The sequence below is a fragment of the Strix uralensis genome, chromosome 3, assembly GCF_047716275.1.
Source record: "Strix uralensis isolate ZFMK-TIS-50842 chromosome 3, bStrUra1, whole genome shotgun sequence".
In the NCBI taxonomy this organism is placed as follows: Eukaryota; Metazoa; Chordata; class Aves; order Strigiformes; family Strigidae; genus Strix; species Strix uralensis.
In genome coordinates, this window is record NC_133974.1 from 117,246,866 (window position 1) to 117,266,749 (window position 19,884).

General features: G+C 44.6%; 1 protein-coding gene across 2 annotated transcripts in view; it reads left to right on the forward strand.

Moving 5' to 3' along the window:
• Positions 1 to 4,244: 4,244 nt before the first annotated feature.
• RIN2 (Ras and Rab interactor 2) overlaps positions 4,245 to 19,884 on the forward strand; it is a 252,426-nt gene continuing 236,786 nt past the window's right edge. For both annotated transcript variants that reach the window (XM_074864108.1, XM_074864109.1), the window contains exon 1: positions 4,245 to 4,297. The gene's annotated coding sequence lies outside the window, so the exon portion shown is untranslated. The remainder of the gene's footprint in view (positions 4,298 to 19,884) is intronic.

The following is a 19,884-nucleotide window of genomic DNA, read 5'->3' on the forward strand; positions in this document are numbered from 1 at the left end:
GTGATGTCCCTGGTGCTGGGTGCTGCAGCACTTCTTGGTGGTGGTGGTTCTGCCTTGTGCCTGTGCCAGCACCTAAAGCAGGAAGAGATGCTGCCAGGCCAAAACGGTGGTGCCCCTGCATCCAATGGGATGTGCAAGGTCCCTATTTTATAGGCCGCCATGCATGAAGGGTTAAACTGCAGCTGACAGTCGGTTCCTCTTTCACTGAATCTGCCAAAACATGAATCCAGGTTTGAGTTGTTTTCTTCAGGGGCTGACAGGAGCATGGCCTGTGCTCATAGGTAGGTGTTGAGCTGCCTCCGGCCATGCTGCAGGGAGGCCAGTGCTGGCAAGCAGGGATAAGTTAGCCCTGTTTAATTATCATAAAATGTCCTTGTTAGGAAGATGAAAATCTTGATGTGTCCCTATTTTCACAGGGAAATCCTTGGAAGGTCAAACCTTTGAGAAAGCATCTCCTTTCATCTATAACTTCTATTTTCTATTGCTCTGTTGAGCCAAATGTGTTTTAGAGTGGAGGTACCCAAGGCGGGATTTTGGTGTCAGTGGGTTACAAGTCCTGCAGTGAGATAGCTGACCCCCCGTAGACCTGGAGATACCAGAGAGCTTTTACTGGTATAAGTCACAGCCATCCCATCGAGTTCGGCCATGGACCAGTTCTGCTGCTATTTACGCTGATTTGTGTGAATGCTGAATGTAGCCTTTATAAACACTTTTATTGCCAAATTAAGCTCTTCCCCTTCCAAAGTCACCTCAAATGACTTTCTTCTTCTCTACCCCTTGCTTCAAAAAGTTTGCAGTCTGAGAGAGAAAGGCGTTGTGGGTGTGGAGGGAGCAGGAGAGGTTTCTGCAGGAACTTCTGGGCCGTTGCAGTCCTTGTGGGTTCTCCCTTGTGCCTTTCCTCCATGCAGCGACACACAATGAAGCATCGACCACTTGGAGAAGTGTCTCTGCTTTGAAAACAGCTTGTATGTGGAACTGAAACTGCTTAGCTCAGATTACCAGAGTATGTTTATTATTATGGGAGATGTTATTATGCCTGATGTTGCATTATTGCATGTGCTCCTGAGAAACACAGTCTGCTTTTATCAGTGATGTTTGTGCATGTTTAACTCACAGTTTAAGATTTTACCGGTGCTCACAGATTAAACAAACAGCATTCTCTGAAGTTTGTAAAGCATAGCAAGTACAAAGTACTTGAAGCTTCAGATCATACTTAGTTTACCAAGTTAAACACTGTTTGCTTAGAAAACAGGGGTGCTTAAGGCTGCTCATGCAGCTGTGGTTCTTTCCCCAAACATGCACACAGGCCAACTCCTGTGTGTCTTGGGGATGTCGGTCCCAGTCACTGCTCTGGGCCTGAGACGTGTATTTCCAGGCAGCCCCTTCCCAAGCGTTGCCTCCCTGCTGGTAGCATGACATGGGAGCTGCCCTGAGCAAACTATGATCTGAGCAAGACAGAGGAGCCTCAGGTTGGCCACCTCTCTCAGTGTAATGAGTCAGAAAACCTAACAAAAGAGTTGGGACCTGAAGAGAACCTTTTCCCTTATTCTTAAGCCTCTTCTGAGACATTGCCCCAAGATTTGAATCTCTGTTCCACTGCTCTTTGCTTGTGGTCTGTCTCCAGAGTGCTGAGCAAAACTGGGAATAGTTCATATTTAAAAGTGGTTTGAAGCCTCAAGCGTTGGGTGCAGACTCCAGCCTCTGCACAGACCCCTGGTGCTGTAAAGCCTGTCATTACCTTGTGGCCTCAAAACACCCAAGATGTTTGACAGAAAACTGCATGTTCTTCCCAGTGGGCAGGACAGGCAGGCCCTGCCACAGCCTGAGCATGTGCAGGAGATGGGCTGTGGACAGTATCAGGGATATGCGCTTGGGGAGTAACTTGAGTAGCAAAGTCCTTGTGAGAGGGCCTGTGTTCTGCTTGGTGGAAAGAAGATGGGTGGGTGGGTGGAAATCTCTCTCAAATGCTGTTTGTTACTAGATAGGCCCAAGGTCTCTGTTGCAAGATAGCTGATTTGGTGTGTATGCCTGTTTGAAGTGGATGCCTTGGCAGCTTAAAAAAAAAAGTTTTCTTCCTTCCTTGAATCTAAAACTACATAGGATCCATGGAACTGACACGTGAGCACGTGCTTTCAGCTAATTAGGCAGACATGACATGTCCAAGGCTGATGAGCCGTGTGCCAAGAATATCATGGAAATCAGCCAGCTGTTTTTGTTGACATTGCTAAAATAGAGTTTCACTTAGCAGCACAAAGGCAAAGCCAAAGGGGAGAGTAAAGCAAGGAGTCAGAAGTAATAAGACAAAGTACTGTGTTACTTTTTTGTAGGGTTACTTGCTGCACACTTGCACCTGAAACCACCCCACCCTGTGCCTTGCGAGTGTGCAGCTGAAACCAGTCCGTGTGCCTGGTGCATGAAGCAGCTATAGAGCAATTGCAGTTTGATGTGCTGTGATGCTGATGGGAGCTGGGGGGTTGGTGCAATGTGTCTTCATGTTTATTACATGCAAACTGGTTTTGGTACCCAGTGAGTCAGCTCTTTAGTGTGCCCAACTCTTACTGCCTGCACTTGCTTCTCAATATTCACTTTTCAGTTCCTTGTGGCTTCTCAGTGGCAAAGTCCTGGTGCTGGCTACTTTCATCCTTTGCTTGAGTGAAAGATATGCCACTTCAGTCTCCTCATTTTATTACTCTTCGTTACTTTCTTGCCTTCCAGATGGTGATTCTTATTTCACTGGGTTGATGGCCAAGGAACAGAGTTTTAGGGTTTTTCTTGGTATTCTCAACAGCAATCCGGTGTAACACTGAAACTTTGTGTGATAGTGTACAGCTATTTTGCAGTCAGGTCTGGGTTTTGCTGGCAAAGAAACTGGTGAGCAAAATTAATGTAGCTGGTGTTGGAAAAAATGTCAGTAAATGTACACAGCTTCTTGGTAGGAGGACGGGGTGTGGTAAGGAGTACACTCAGACCCCTGGTTTATCCCCTTTTTTCAGTTCTGTATAAAGTACATGCCCCTGATGTTTACAGACGTTTCCTAATGGCTGGAAGTATAGAGGACTACTGAAGCAACCTGGAAGCATGCTCTGGCTTCAGTTAGGTTGTGTTGGGTGGGAATAGCAGTGCAGTTGGGCTTAATAAGAAACATTTTGAGAATGAATACAGCTATACTCTCATAAAGGCGGTTCCATCAGTTGCTTTGTGCTCTGTGAGCAGAACCTGAAGGAAGCTGTAGATTTTGTGTTTATAAATGAATGCTTTCTAATGAATTGAATTGCTGCTGCCTGACCTGCAGTGACCGTGTTCAGGAGCCTTTCCACCGATGTCATTGGACTTGGGCGCAAGATACTGAAATGGATCAAGATATTGAAATGGATCCCTATTGACTACTTTGAAAATGACTGTTCAGGCTTTTATTACAAAACGTAATTTGAAAATGGCAATTGCTCCTATGCCTCAGCCCCCCCTGGGTTGCAGCCTCCCTACTGCCGTTTGCTGACACAGTGCAGGTTGCTGAGCTCTGCCTTTGCAGTCCTGAGAAACCTTTCACTCAGTTGGAGCAGAGCTTTCCTTACACCTGCATAGTGGTTTTTTGGTTCACAAAGACGCCTGCCTAACATTTGTGTCAAACACTCTATTTCTGAGGCCTAATTCAGCAGCAAAGAGGATTGTAATCTGAAACAGAAATGGTTTAAACATTGTATAAGCATGTGCAAAATTCAGCAGAGTTTTGCTGGTACTTAACAGCAATGAAATGTCTACAGAAGTAATAAGCTGAGGGGGTTTATTTTTGTTGTGTGTGGTTGTTTGTGAGGTGTTTTTGTTGCTGTTTAGGTATTGGGGTTTTTTAACCAAAACAGTGGATGGTACTTCATCTGATTGAGTCTTCCAACTTCTTGTGAAACCGTAGATACTCTTCTGGTATGAACCTTCAAAGTTGTGGAGGAATGAACCCGACTCCGACGTTTTTGGGACTAATTGGGATGTGGAGCTAATGGCAGTGTACCTTTCCAGTGTGATTAGAAACACTGCTGTTTTCAACCCAAGGGATACTGGGTTTGCAATGCAGATGTTATGTTATGGCTGCTTCAAGCATTCAGAAGCAGAGTCAGGAGTTGCCTTTCCTGTGCAGTCTCAAGTATCTACTGCTCTTTTCCTTTAGGTTATGATGCCCTGAGCTATTCTGTGGAAAGTAATGACAAATGGAGCGGGAGACAGCTACTGCAAGCAAATGAGGAGAATGTGACTGATGTCCCAGAGGATGGGGGGCAGCCATACGTCAGAAATTGCACTGAACCAGGTAGGAATGAAAGGTGCTTCTGGCTCCTCAGTCTTACAGTTGGCTTTCTTACCTCCAGATGTCTGTATTGGTATCACCTTTACTGCCAAAAACTTGTGTACTTACTAATTTTTAAGTCAATAAACATGCTTGTTGTTTTCCTTGTATGTATGCAGCATATGGGTGTTGCAAACTCCCTCAGCAAATAGGGTTAAGAGGAGGGCCTGCTGTCAACTAGAGTACAAGACAATGTTTGATCATACTAATAGCCAAGTGCTGAGATCATAAGAAGCATGTCTTCTGTGGTTCTTACATAAACATCACAGGTAGTTCCAGTGGTGGGCTGTACGTAGCGATGATGTGTGCTAGTAGAATTATTAACTGAGAAATTAGTAGGTAGTCATATATTTAGTACAAGTACTTCTACCAGCAGTGGGCCCAAAGAAAACTAGTCTTCTGTGACTTGAGGTTGGCTTCATCTGCTGATGCAAAATAGGGCTTGGTTCATAATGTAGCTTTTTCCTCAGGTAGGGACCTTAACAGGGTGGTCCTCATCTCCTTGACTCCTGTTTTTATGAAACTCATAGGAACTCTGTGTCATTGAAACTCTGCTGCTCTGTTATATTTTGTTGAAGTCAGTTGGCATATTCAGAAGCTTTTGGGGGAGGTGAGCACAAACACGTTGTCTGTGTTCGTATGCTTCATGTGTCCCACTTCCTCAGGGATCCACCTGCAGCCAGGATTAAGGCAGATTGGGTAACAGGGGTTATTGAGCTGCAGGAGATGAGCTGTTTGTCAAGTCCTTGTACTTCTCCTCAAAGAGCCCCCTTCTCTGTAGAGGGACAGTTTTCTGTCCCATAGTTAAAAGGACAAACCACTTGCAACCCTGTACAAAAAAACTTTCCATGGACAATAGAAAAAAAGAACAAGATGGGGCGTCTTCTATTTGCATCCAGTCTATTGCACTGTTATTATTTCTACCTAGATAGAAATCATAATATGTCACTATTAATAGAGAAAGCTTTATAAGCTGTTCAGTCCTTTTTTTTTTTTTTTTTCTTTCACAACAGAGCTTGGATGTCATTTCCTCAGAGTTCAGGGAGGGGAGGGGAAAGGTGTTTCTCCATTCTTCAGGACTTACATAGGTTACATGCCCCAAGAGAAATTCTAACAAATACAGTTCTTGCTGCACTTCTCTGCCTATAATTCTTCCTCCACTGTAATCCTTAACAGTTCTGAACAGATGGATGATTATAGTCTTTTTTAGACAGCAAAAACTAGTACAAAAATTCTTCTTGTTCAATATTTTACTTGTTTGCATATCTCCCATATAGTGCAGATCCAGTCTTACAGCCTTGCATCAGCGTCTGTAGTAGTCTTTCCCCCACCACTGTTGGTACATCAGCACCTGCTATCTCACCATCCTCAGCTATTTCTGCTGCCTTCATCAGATAAAGTGGCCTGTAGGAAACGTATGGGATTTCATTTGTGGTGGGTGTTTTTTCTCCCCCTTTTCCTGAAGATAAAACATTAGTTACTAAGTACATTGTGTAGTGTTCAGAAGAGAGAAAGTAGAAATACCCTCGTGGATTACTGTCTTTTCTCTGAATTATCCATGATGTTACAACAGAATACATTCTGTAATAGCAAACTGATTAAAAATATGGTAGAAAAGAAAGTAAAAGTAACAAAGTTCAGGTCCCGTGTGTTGTTTTTATGGATTTCATTAGGACCACCATCATAGTGTAAATGTAAATCATTAATGCTAGTCTGGACTGCAGTCAGAAATGTTTGAACAGGAGCAGGACTCTATTGAAGTGTCTGTGAAAGTTATCTGTTGACTTCAGTGGACTGTAGGCCACGTGCAGAATACTTCAGTTCTGCTTTTCAGCAAATTGAGTAAAAGAGCTGGTAGAAGTGATGCTGTAAATAGCATTGATAGGTCATCTTGTTCTGAATGATTTTTGTGCTGTATATGATGATGCAACATGAGAAAGCAAAGTGTTGTTAGTTGTACTTTGGGAAGAATTTCAGAATTTTCCATTTTGCCTGCAACTAAGAATGACACCAGGTTTCTGAATCCAGCACAAAATGGGCCACCAGTCATGAGTTCATACAACTTCATCCTGCTGCTCTCTTTCCTCATGCTAAGAGTGAAACAGCCATTCAGGAGATTGAAATGGGACCTGATGGTGGAGTTGGGCTGCTGAGGTCAATCTAGTCTAATGCAAGTTTAGCCATCATTCCAGCAGATTAGGATGAGGAGACCTTCAGCGCAGTTCCTAACAGCAGCTTTCATGTTTAAAAGTATAGATAGGAATAGGACGTTTCAAATTAATGTACAGCTCTGACACTGATAATTGTTCTTGTTAAACAAAGCTGATCAAAGGCTTGCTTCAATGTGCTTTCATGGCAGTACAGTTCTCCTTGCACTGGCTGTGTTAGTGCTGGATCAGGCCCCCAAATGCTGTCTAGCTCTGAAGAAGCAACAATAGAGACCTGAACTAGCGCAGGAGTCAAGAAGCACTAGAGTTCACCAAGCGTGTCTGCCTTCTCTTAAGTGCTTGCCTATACAGTGCTGCTTGAGGAAATTGAGGTAATTTGGCTAAAATTGTGATGTTTCTGAGCATAATTCACTTGTGGTGCATAACCAAACTCTCGGGCGTCTGTTACTTGGGAATCAGAACTTAAACCTCCTTTAGCATCCCCACGGGACATGCACTTACGTGCATTTGACCTGCAGGTGCTTCTCCTTCCCTTTGGCAACTATTGGTAGGAAAATGCTTCCTGAAAGGACTTTTTTTTTCTGCTTACTTCCAAAATTAAGTTGTATAAACATCTACAGCAAAAGTGAGTGTTTAGAAAAGCAGTTTCACCTCATCTGTTGGGGGAGGGAAATAAAGTGCCTCATTTTTAAGTGTTTTGTGGTTTTTTGCAACATTTGGCTTTTGTAGTCTGTTGGCAGTAAACACATTTTTACATGTGAAAGGAAAGATCTTTTTTCTTTAACTGCACGTGTATTTTCAGGCTCATTTGAAAGCCTGGCATGACATTTGTGAACTGCTATTTTTATTTTCTAATGGTTTATCCAGTAGCATTTTATCATCAAAACTGCTCCAAATAGTTCGGGTTTTTTTCTCACTTTTCCTTTGAAACATACATTGTAGAAATATTAAAGGGGTGAAATGGGCAGAATCCAGCCTAAAGACCTTTTTTTGTAATTTTTTTTTTTTGGTCCTTTTGTAATTTTTCACTCTGAAGCTGTTTCAATTGGAGTGATAGTGTGGCCTTTTTGAGCCGTTACGTTTAAAATGCACTGGTCATTCTGTAGACCTGATTCACTGAACCCCTGGGGATTTTTTTGAGCCCCACAGGACAGCAATTGGGAATAAATCTTGCAAAACTCAATCTGGCAGATGGCTGCTTCTGTATCAGGGTAGCAAATAAGAGGGGATGTTTCCTTTCAAAAACTAGCTGAATTTAGCTGGTGCGTTGATGACAGGGTAACCTTTCTGCAAGCTCCCTTGCCCTCTCAGTGCCGACACAGTTGGTTAGGTGTTGTGTGTATGATTTGGTCCAGCTCTGTGAGTGACTGGCTCTAGAAGCAGTTGCAAGCTGGTGCTCAGCTATGGATGATGTGGGCGAAAAAACTGCGCTCCAGAAAAGGCAGGGAAAGTAGCAAGGCATGGCAAATGGATGAGGTGAAATGCTAGCTTCAAAACACCCCTATCTTTGCAAGTCTACTGGATTCTTTTAGCTACTTGTTGCGGTGGGATCCAAGTACCTGCCAGCAATTTAAGCCTTCTTGCTGTGAGTCCTGCTAACAGGAGGAAGCTGAGAAATATTCATCATTTGCTCTGCCCTGATCCTGTTGCTGTATTTGATTGCGTTGAGTGCTTGTGGAGGCAGAACAGCACAGCATCCTACTTCCTTTTTTAAGACCCTCTGGTCTCTTGTCTCCTGTTCCCTTATTTTCCAGTCCTGTAATCATACCTGTTTAGCCCATGCCTCTTGGATCCCTGGTGCCCCTTCAAGGGAGTATCTGACTCTGCTGTCATGCAGCAGATGCTCTTCTGGCCTCTCCTACCGTCCTCTTGTCCTTGCAGTATCCATGTAAAGGTGTGTGGAATTAGAGATAGACAAAAAGTTGGACAGAGTTTATTCACAAAAAAAGTGATATTGTTTAACTAAAACGCTTGTGATTTTGGGCTAGGTTTGGCAGACAGTTTTAGCTAATACAAAAGATGATGAGGAAGGAGTGAGAAATACTCATGTTAACCTCAGGCAAAGTATCATTTAACCACCTAGTGCTGTTTAGAAATATGACTCACCCACTGGAAGCCCACAGAATGAATTAAGCTGATATAATGTTGAGATTTTGGTCAAGTCCATGTGCTAACCAAATTCAGAGATAGGGTTGCATTAGAGAAATCCAGATAAACTTGCTGTAAATTCAGAGAAAGTTGCTGTTAATTCAGGCTGGGTTTATCAGCTGTTATGAAGGTGAGAAGCTCATAGGCTGCATCAGGATGGGATGTAATGTGTCTAGAAATTTATGTTAGAAGTTGCTTGGTTGTGGCATGCTGAGGTCCCAGTGCCACCCCTCATTAGCTCCTCACTAAACTGACATATGTTTCCACTGACGAGCTGTCATCGTGTTCCTCCCCTGGTGTTACCACTTCCCACATGCCTGGTTGCCACTCCTGCCTCGGAAAGGCTGCAGATAAAATAACAGCCCTGCTTAAGTGTGCCGTTTTAAAGTCATTATCAGTAATAGCAGGAAATACATGATTACTGCAGAAACCAAAAGATCTGGGTATATTCATTTAGTCACAAAAGTGTTACATTTAAACAGCCAAAGAAGTTTTTATGCAACTATTTCTTACATTTCCTCCTTTTATTTCAAAAGCACCTTTCTCTTTTATCCATATTTCTCCAGTGAATCGTAGATTATGACAATGTCATTTGTAGGTCTTGGCTATGAAGTAGGTAACTCTTCCAGACTGCTTGCTTATGCTTGTTACCGTTTCTTCAGAGCCCGTTTTGCTTTTAACCACAAACCTTAACCCACAAAACCCAAACCACCTCATGTGAATTTGTGCTTTCTGATCTCTTTCCCGTTAAATGTTTGCTCCCCTCTGTGTCGCGTGCCCAGGCAGTGAGATGACAGCGACCACCGTGGGTTTCTTGGTGAACAACTCAGTGACTGAGCTCTGCTTGGTGTGTGACATGGTCTGAGGCAGAAGGAGAAGAAAACATGGTCTTCTGTTGTACCTTTTCCTCTTGCTGTGGGAGAGGAGTCTCACGCTCGTGCTTCGGTGCCTGTGCAGGCAGGCTGGCTTGAGCGTTAAGTGCTCTCCTGGTTGATACATCATTGCCAAAGTGGTGCTTCCTCTGTGTTAAATCAGAGCAGTGCAGTCCTCTTGCCTTGAACTCACCCTGGGGTGTGGATGTGCTGAAGCACAGCCTGAGCAGTCAGTTTTCATCCAAAACAGTAGTAGCTGTCTCTGTGCTGACCCTCACACGTGAGAAGACTTATGCATGCACTCAGCTTTAGGTGGTCTGAGTTGTCCTGGGTTGTCATGCCCAGAATGACATCCAGAGAATATAGTGCACGGGATCTGTGTCTTTACCTGTAAACACATTGCTAGTGGTATTGCAGAACTATAGCAGGAACTGTAGCAGAAGAGTCCCTGCCTAGAGGACCTTCAGCCTTTCAGCAGAATAGGGATGGGAATGCTGGAGAGGTTAGTGCATTTATGCAGCTGTAAAACTCATTGCAGCAGGATGAAGTTAGGGCTGCTAATGTTCATTGGTTTTCTCTGGGTTGTGTATTGTCATATTTTGGTGGACTGTCAGAATTGCATAGATAAAGCCACACAGGAGATCTCAGTGGCAGAAGTGCCTAGCAGACTTCAAAATTGTAGCACAGTCTAAGATGGGCTTGTGTGTTAGAAACAAGGTGTGTTAAATGAAATATTCAAGCATTGAATTATTTTAATGAGTGGAGTTGTCCTGAGATTCCAGCTCATGTTCGTGCTTCCACATGTACAAGAGCACTGTCCGTCAGTGCTTGGGGATATGCGTGTCTGAGTTGTGGGACTGACTGACACCCGTTTGCATTGAGGCTGAACAAGACACAGAAATTAAATGTGACTAAGATGTGCTCATCGTTTTAGTGGAGCCTTAATATTTGGGCATGGAGGGTGACGATGATTCTCTTATGTCCCTAGGTAACATGGACTTCTTGACTCTTGGCCTTTGTACCTGGAGATACAGTGCCAGGCTTGGACTCTTTCCTTTCTGAGCATCCTTCTGCTTGTTGCCTCTGTAAGAGGCAAGCCTGGGTTTTGCTTTAGTGGGGTGGGCTTGTGGATGGGAAATGGGAAGACATAGGTAACCAAATTCCTCTGGAGTTCCTTTGGAAAGGTGCTGGAAGTAGCTGCCGGCAGAGTGAGCAAGACTGCTTTTGCTCCACCGCTGCCGAGTTCAGAAAAGCCTTCTCCACAAGCAGATATATATAATATGCTATGTGAAGAGTGATATTTTTCCTTTTTTTCTTCTCCTGTCTGAACCAAAATGCAATTTTAAAAAAGAAAAAAAAATCACTTTCCCTTAAGCAAAATTAATTTTTTCCTAGCAAAATGAAAAGTGAAAATTTGTTTCCGCCTAGCAAGTTGCAAAACCTTGCTTCCACTTGTAGAAACATTAGAAAAATAAATTGCTGTAAGTTTAGTAACAGAATGTCCTTGAGGAATGTAAAAAAGACATTCTTCCCTCCCTCAGCCATAACAGTTTTGCAAATTTGACAGAAATTTGCTCGAACTTCTGCTCCCACACTCTGCTTCTGTCTGTTGATTGCTGTCTTCCACCCTCCCCCACAAAAAGAGAAGACTTGACAGAAGTCAGGAGTGTGATTCCTCCTGAGTGAAGGCTGAGAGGGAAGAGGAGTGAGTAACACTTACCAGGCACCAACCTCTCCTGACTGATGGGAGCGAATTGCTTACGCTCTGGTAAGGGTCAGGCATGAGCAGGTACTGGGAGCTGGGGCTGCTCTGTGCCACGGATGCTCCGTTACAGCTGGTGTCAGCCATGTGCTCTGCATGAAGACGTGGCCATGGTGCCCAGTATTGCAATGATCCAAGGAATTCCAGTTTCAAAAACTCCAGTGTATTTTTACTCACTTTATTTTATTTTTCCCACTTGGTGCTTTGCGAACAAGGGTAGTAATTTGTCCCACCCTGATGTGGGAGTCCTGTTCCTGGGGCTTGGTCTGCAGTGCTAAAACAAAAGTCTCCCCACGGCAGTGTTTTCTCCTTTAGTAAGGGTGCAGACCATCAGGTCTTGTGCTTTGGGGGCAGGAGGTTGCAAGTGGTGCACCATCACCTTGGAAAGCTTCTGTGTTGCTCCTCATGCCAAGCAGCACAGAAAGGATTCATCAACTCCAAACCTAAAGCATTAGAAAACTGTGGTGTTGGGGTTAAAACCTCAGAAATGAAAATAAAAAACATGCTTATTTCTTCAAGGTTTGTGTGCTGGCATGGAGTTGGGTTATCTTTTCCTACAGTCAGGAAGGAGAGATGGTCTCTTGATGGGAACAAGAGCTGAGGTTGTGGTGCTGTCACCTGGCCCCAGGAGCTGAGGCTTGAAGAAACAAACACTTAACGCTGGCAAAGCTCCATGTCTGACACCTGCTTTTTAACCAAACGTCGTTTTTGACTGGGCTGCGTGCCCCTACAGCCCGTGTCTCTGGCTGAGGCGAAACTGTGAGGCAACCACTGGGTTTGGAAGAGTTCTTCCTTGCTGAGCTTGCCTGATTCATTTGTTAGAAATACTGCAAATGACTTTCCTTTTCACACGTGTTTGCCGTGGGCCACGCACAAATGCATTAAGTGCAGTCTGCTGCAGTGTTGATCTGAAAACAAGTATGCCCAGCTCACTTATCTTTTGGGGGAGATGTTTGTTTGGGGTTCTTTTTGGCGACTAGAATGTGTTTCTGGAGCCAAGTTCAGATTCAGGTAAAATTGGGTCAGCAGACATGTACAGTGTTTTTGATGGGATAGGCCTTGTTGGACACAGGGGAGACTACAATTTGATTTTGATCACAGATTTTCTTGTTAGCCTGTGTCAGAGAAGTTGACCTATGAAAGTTGTAAAAAGCTGCAAGGGATGCTTAAAGATAACTTGTAGATGGTGGAAAGTTTTACTGCTTGGCTACTCATGCAGCTGGTTTTTTTGGAGGGTATTTTCCACTTACCTGGTCCTTGGAATCACTTCTTGGGCTCCAGAAATTTTCTGTAAACTTTTAAATAATGTCTTTCTCTTCTCTCAGTGGAGTTAGATTTTTGGGGTTTTTTTGGTCTTGCAGTGAACTTGCATGAGAATTTATTTGCCTGACTTGGAAAACATTTAATCTTCCTGGTGGCAGTTACACTGTCAATGTTGCCACCATATGGGTGGCAATGGGGGGAACTTCCAGGGACCAGCAGCCCCCTGACCCTAGCAGGGATAGGTTATGCCAATAAATGTTTTTAACAGGGAGGAGCCGTTTACCATTGCAAGAGCTGGCCAAGGGAGTGGAAAATACAGCACCTCTTCCCCCACTTCAGAAGAGAGAAGGTGTCTTTCTCAATAATACTCTCTTGTCATGTGGAGGACCCCAGCCATGAGATGGTGGTTGGAGAGCTGCGCTCAGGAGCCCTGGGAAGCCCAGTGTTCTTGTAGGTTGTGCCGGTGTAGTGCCCGTGAATAGGCTGAGAGCTGGCGTGTGGCCTCCCTACCACTGCAGCGGGCAGCAAGGGACCGGGTGCTCCATCATCGCAGTGGTAACACTCACCGTGCAGGGGCCCAGCAGTGCCACTTGCATCTGGGCTGGCCCTGCACGCATGTACATACGGTGCTTGTTTGCTGCAGTGTCAGAACAATTATCCTCGGGCTGGGATTTGGCACTGTGAAGCTCCTAGCTCTGGAGTTGCTTTGTGACTTGGTTTTGCTGCTTTATTTATAAACACTTTCAGCTGCTCTGGCATTGAAGCAAAGTGAAGCGTGTATTGGAATCGGCCTTGGTTGTGGCTGTGCTGTGGGCTCACGGTGGGGTTTGATTTCTGGGCTGTATTTTGCAGGGCCTTGATCTGTTGTATTGCAGGTTCTCTTTGAAATAAGAGGTTGTCACAAGTACTTTCTTTAGGACTTTTCAGTCCTCTAAGGGGGCAACAGCCCAAGTGTCGCTGAGTTACACTGACATATAGGTGAGCAGATTCCTTAGCATCAGCTGCTCTGAGGCAGGACCTGTTGCATACTTACAACAGGGGCTGTACCTGGACCCACACAACAGAGGGGAAGCTCAGAACAATCGCTTTTTGCTGGATACTTAAAAACTCTGAACTGATCTCCAAAAGCATGCACTTCCCTGGAAAATAGGGCCCTGTGTGCATACACAGGAGACCAATAGCATTCTTTTTGCTGAAATTTTGCCAGTATTCCCATGTGATTATGTGTGCGACTCCAGGAGCTTTAGGGAGAAAAATAATACAAACTCTGTGGTTAAAATCAAGAGGTGGCAGTGCTATTTCCCAGTTTATCCTCGGTGTGTTCTCTTGCACTGATGAAACAAAAGAATTAGAAAAGGAAGGGGAGCTAAGTGGCAAAACAGCAAAGTAAAACTCAAATCCCCAAACCAGCATCACTTCTGCAGTTTGTAGGCAGAGGAAAGGTAGTGAACTCCTGAGCCCATAGTGCTCTCATCAGAAAGCTGCTGTTTATTTTTGCAGAATACATCATTGCATATGTATCAAACAGTTGTAATTAAACCACTACTTGTTCTAATAGAAAAGAATCTCATTAGTCCCATTGGCACCTGATTTATGAGTCCCCAGCCTCTAGCCTTCTGCATCACAACATGGTTGAGATGTGCACTGGTAGTCTGCAAAATCTCACCTGCTGGGACTCACTTGCTTAATTGGTGATACTTGTGATTAGCATGTTCCTATTGTAATTGTTGTTTCCGGTGGAAATTACTGTATTGTCATATGCTAGCTATGCAATAAGGGCCTTGCAGAGTGTTTATGGAAGATTTGTATGTCATGCTGGGCGTTGAGTGAAGAATGCCAAAGGATAATTGACTGTTGCTACCCAAGAAGCATGTTAATAGTCTTGAGAAATGATGACAAGAAAAAAAAAAAAGGAATAAACCAGTAGGGAACAAGGAATAGATCTTAACCTGTACACCTGCTGCTATCAAAGGCACAGGAGGATACCATGTAAGAGCCAGTCAGAAGTGCAACCCAGTTTGCATGGTAGCTCTTCCTAGTATCCCATTTATCAAGTTGGTGTTTTGCTTTAGACTGCCAATGAGCTTTAGTGACAAAACCTGAAATAGGGAATGCTGGACATGGAATTGCTGGCCAGGGGAATTTATCAATAATAGTGGTAGGGAGCACACAGTTGCAGTACGCCAATAAGGTCTGCATCTGATACCTTGAGGAGGTTGGTTGGTGCAGATCAGTCCTTACTGCTTCAGCCCCTTGTTCCCCTTTTCATCCCTGTCTCTCCAGGTGAATGGAAGCACCCACAGACAAGTAGATTTGCCAAAATCCAAACTTTAACCTCTTGTATTTCACAGCATTTTGTTAACAGTAGGCTGCTTAGTTATTTAGTTTTTGAAGTACAGTGCAGGGGGTTAGGAGAGAGAGATACTCCGCTAAAAACTATGGACCACGTAAGATAGGCATAGATAGTGCTACAGATTCTGATCTCTTTTTCCGTTCTAGTCTTCATTTGGACTGTAATGAAATGACCCACCTGCAACCTACTAGTCACCATTTAATTAAACTTGTTCTCTAGGGATCGCTAATCTGGCAGCCTTTCGCTGGTGATAAATATTGTCTAGATGTGAAATACTGACCCTCTGCTACTAGTCATGGTCAGAAAGCTTTGCCTCATACATGCTTTTACTAAAGATCCTTTCAGACCCGTGACTTGAGCACGGCCAGCGCAGGCGTTGGGGTGCATCCCTGCTGGGAGGGGAGGGCTGTGCAACCCCAGAGGGAGGTTTCCAGAATGCCCACCTAAACCTGGAGGAGATATGTTACTCAACATGTGTGGGGGCTTCTGCGTGGAAGAGCAAAGGCAGGAGGGCACTGTGCTGGCAAACTGCTTTCTCTGCTGAAGGGACCTGGAGCCTAGGTGACCTGTGCCTGCAGGAGCACCTTCTTCTCATCTGTCAGAGACCAAAAATGCCCTCATGGTCTTCCCTGGACTCAAGCCTCTGGTCTTGCATGCTGAAATGCTCTGCCTGTGGGTATTCTGGTCACGGTCTGCTCTGGAGTGTGCTAAGAGTTTGAAACTTGTTTTGCTGTTTACGTAGACTTGCCAAACAAATAAAAAATAGATGTGGCAGAGTGCTTATCTAATGTAAAGCTGGTCTCTCTTATCCCTGTTTTAAGCTCTTTCCTTTTCAAAGACAGTGATCAGTCTGGATAAAATACAGCCTTCAAGCTATAAGCTTGTGGGATTCCAGTCTTATTTGATGGACTGGGCCACAGTAGAAATAAATGTATTTTTAAGAAGAAAGAAAATGTGAGGTGGAACACAGCTGTTTTGCAATGGAACCCAAATGTTCCTTGGATGATCTGATGGATTGTGTTTGCGCACATAACTTCATGGGGCACAAACAGACTTCTTTCAGCTACATTATATCTAAAGGAGCTGCATACTTTATCTCTAGAAAAAACTGCAGGTAGCAAATATCAAAATTTGTCAGCACAGAGGGGGGAAATATTTTTATAAGTACATAATCAATGAGTTACTACAGTTACGTGGCAAGAACCCGTGTTTAGAGTAACAGCAAAGGAGGGGGGGGAACCCTGTGTTCCTTTTTATGATTACTTTTTCCCCTCTGAAATGACTTTAAAATGCCCAGAAGTTTTCTGGTTGGTTTGTTTGGGGGGTTTTGCTCTTTAGAGACTTTCTTCCTTGAACTTCTAGCAAGCTTGAGTTGTTCCTTTGGTTATTGTGCATTGTGGAAAAGGCAGCAGAAAGGTTTCAAATACTAAAGAGGAAACATTGCTTCCAAATCTTTGCATTTAAAAGCTGTTAAGAAGCAAAGCAGGACTTCAGACATGAATAAATATCACATCGTACCTTTCTGAACTGGGTTTTACTTCTCTGACACCTGAGGATGCCAGGCTGCTGTAGTGCATCGCTCTAGTAATCTGGGAAGTCTTCCGTGAAGCCCAAGACCTGAATTTTTAAGAAGGAAGTGGGGAAAAAAAAAATAATTGTAGTCAGACTTACTCCTTTCTCTTGGAGGAAAATGTACTTGGATTTTTCATATGCCAAGCATGGAAAGCAGGACTGTTGTAGGTTTTTGGGTTGGCAGCTGGGAAGAACCGCTGCAGTCCTCTTGCATGTTGATGTTGGTCCATGGTGGAATGGGCTCAACCTTCTCGCTCCCAGCCTCACTGCCAGAGGGGTGCTGTGGAAGGGAGCAGTGGACTGAGGTGCTAGGGAGGTGTTTTCTCTTCCTGACTCTGGCGTGGGTCTGCTGGGAGGTGTGGGTTGAGTCCTCTCTGTGCCTTGGCAGCAAAACGGCACAGCTAATACTGACGGACAGCATAGGGGACAGTTGGACTGTGCTGATGAAAAGCATACTGTAAGGAGTTATTACCAATTCAAAATCTGTAAATTGCAAGTGATTGTGTTCATGATACTTTTTGGATCATCTTTCTGATCAAATCAGTGACTGGTGCTTACTTAGCAGATGCAAGCTGCTCAGTGCAGCGTGGCCTCAGGGCATTACTGAAGTACAAATAACGGCTCACAGCTGTAATAAAAGTAAATGTGTACCAGATGTAGATGTTCCAGATTGGCTAGATGCCAGAATAGTTTATTTTTTTTTACATACCTGAATTACTCTTCTGTCATGGTAAATGCAAATTGTCCACTTAAGCATTTAAAAATATATTGCTGCATTTTTGTAAAATGTCATAATTCTCCCCAGCATCCTATTTGCACCAAGCTTCTATTTTGTGAACGTACTTCCTGCAACATTTTATTATGCTGCTGGTTTCTCCCAGAGCAAGTGACAGCTGGCTTTTTAAACCATTTCGGATCTCAGAACAGATGCAAGTTCTCACAGGGCTGCAGAAGTCTGCAAGCCATGACTGTGCTGTAGCACAAACACAGATTTTGGGAGGAGGACTTCTGAATAATACAAATTATGTTTCCTGTATCTTGACAGTAGAGAGATTAAGTTGTCCACATGTGGGCAAACTCTGGGCACATCCTTAGGTGATGTAAGCCCAGCAGGCTCTGCTGAACTCTGCTGGCTTATGTCAAGTGATGGTTTAGCCCTTGATGATACAATGTTTTCAGCATTCATTTGTGCAGGTAGGACAGATCCAGGTCCCTCGTGCAAAAGCGGAGCAAGGAGGGTTTTCTGTAGGACCACAACAGGTGTTTGGGGATGCCGCTTTGTTTCCCCCTTCTTAAAGCAGGAGAGGGACGTGGAAGCAGCATCTGCAGCTCTGGCACATGGTGATGCCTCTGGGCTTTGCTGGTGCGGGGGGTTTGTGCGTAACCAGCCTCTTGCTCCATCTGTCACGAACCTAGAGCGCCGAGTGGTGAGCGGCTGAGGTTCAGTGCTCTTGGACATCTCGTAGATGTATTGAGCTCCTGGTCGGGCTTTTGGGGGTCTGCTCACCCCCTGTGCCTTCCAGCAGCTCCTCCAGTTTGCAGTCCCTGTGATGGTGAGGGACAATGTGTGACTTGCAGAAACCTGTGTACAGGCTTTCACACTTGTCATGTGAATACTCATAGTTGTGCAGTACTATAAAACCAGCCCATATATCAAGGCAGAGGTAGAAATTGACAGTTTCAGATTTGAGGCTTAAACAGTAAGATCGGCCTTTCTTATAATTAACTAGTTTCACTGAAGAGCACATTGGTATGGGCCATACTGGTATTGCCTTTAGTGAACCCAGTAACAGATTGGTGGGTTTTTTTAATAAAAAAAAAAGAAAATCTACACTACTGTAAATTTTTGTTTGTTACCAATTTTGGACTTGCAATACCAAGGAATTTGAGAATTAAGTCATTTGTCTTGGTGCTTGTTGACCCCAAGCCTTGTAAAATCCACTGTCCCTGAGACAGGCTGCATGTTTCCTCTTCTCATTAAAAATATTATGCGTGGTTATGTATCTTGACTGATAATCTTCACGTTTGACTTTCTTTGCAGATGATATTGGTACAAGACTTAAACCCCTTGAATTCTGGCTCAGGTTACATGAGGTTAGATACTCCAGCTCCAGCAACACCTACAGGAGAACCAGCTTTGACGTTTCTCGTTCCAGTGACCTGTTCCTGTTCAGATAGAGTACAAAGTTTCTGATGTCATGGAGGACAGTATCTTTCCTAACCCAAATAGTAGGTAGAGGTATTTTGCTCAGACTCCAAAGGAGGAAAGAAAATTGGCAGTGAGCAGGGTGAAGCAGGACTGGGGGAAACGTCAGCTCTGAGAAGTGTGTTTGATGGTTATAAGCCATTGAAAAGGGAGTCCTGGGATGGAAACAGAAATTCAGTCCTAGCTGTAGCAAGTTCTCTAGCTCAAGTGATTTTGTGTGAGTTTATGCTATTTTAAAGGGCAGCTTCAGCAGGCATGTGCTGAAATATAAAATGATTTAAAGGATTCTCAGGTTTTGTGAGGTTCTGCATTGGAGAATTACTCCACTGGATTTGGAAAAGGTGCTGGGGGTGGGAGGCATTGTCTTTTATTTGTATTTTAAAAGCAGGAATAGGAAGCCTCAGTGGTCTATGATGGCAGGCTGAAACTTTGTGTTTGTGTAGTTCCCATCTCCTGGGCCAGGCTCTGAGTTCACCTCTGCGGTGGCTCTTCCCCATGTAGGCAGCGGGCCTGTGTTACTGCTGCGTGGGAATGGATGGCTTCCCGTGTCTCTTGGAGCCTGGGCTGCACCATAACTCCAAGCAACCTTCTAGCAGAGATGCGGAGACTTGCGGCTTTCTGACCTGTCCTGGAACCAGTCCAAGCGCCTGCTCTAGTGAATGACAGGGCAGTGCTTACGGAAGGAGGTGTGAGCCTGGGAGCTGGTGCCGGCTCTGCCGGGGCGTTGTCAGATACACCTGAAAAACATCGCTGCTGTGAGATGAAAGGCTTGTCAGTGCTGAGTGGCCTTTTGTTTAACATGTGACTGCAGCCAAAGTGCAGCAAGTAGTGTCAGTGGGGGTTACTTGTTTGCAAAATGTCACCAGGGATGGAAATGCCAGTAGGTTGGAAAGAAGGCGGTGGAGAGAGCTGGGTCAGAGCTGAGGAGCGGGCTGTGCTCAGGTAGAGACCGCTGGAGAGTGCCTGGGCTGCTAAACAAGGTGTAATGCAGAGCTGAGCACGGGGACCACTGGCCTTGGGGCCATTGTCCTCTGTCTGGACCAGCTCTGCCAGTGGAGGGAAGGGCCACCATGATGGTCTCGGCATCTCTGCCCGGGGAGGCACAGCCACCTTAGCCAGGTTTCTGTTGAAGGAGGCGCACCAGCAAGCTGCCCACTGCTGCTGGACCAGGGCTGGGCCACCCCACTTGGTCAGGAGCCGCATTCCT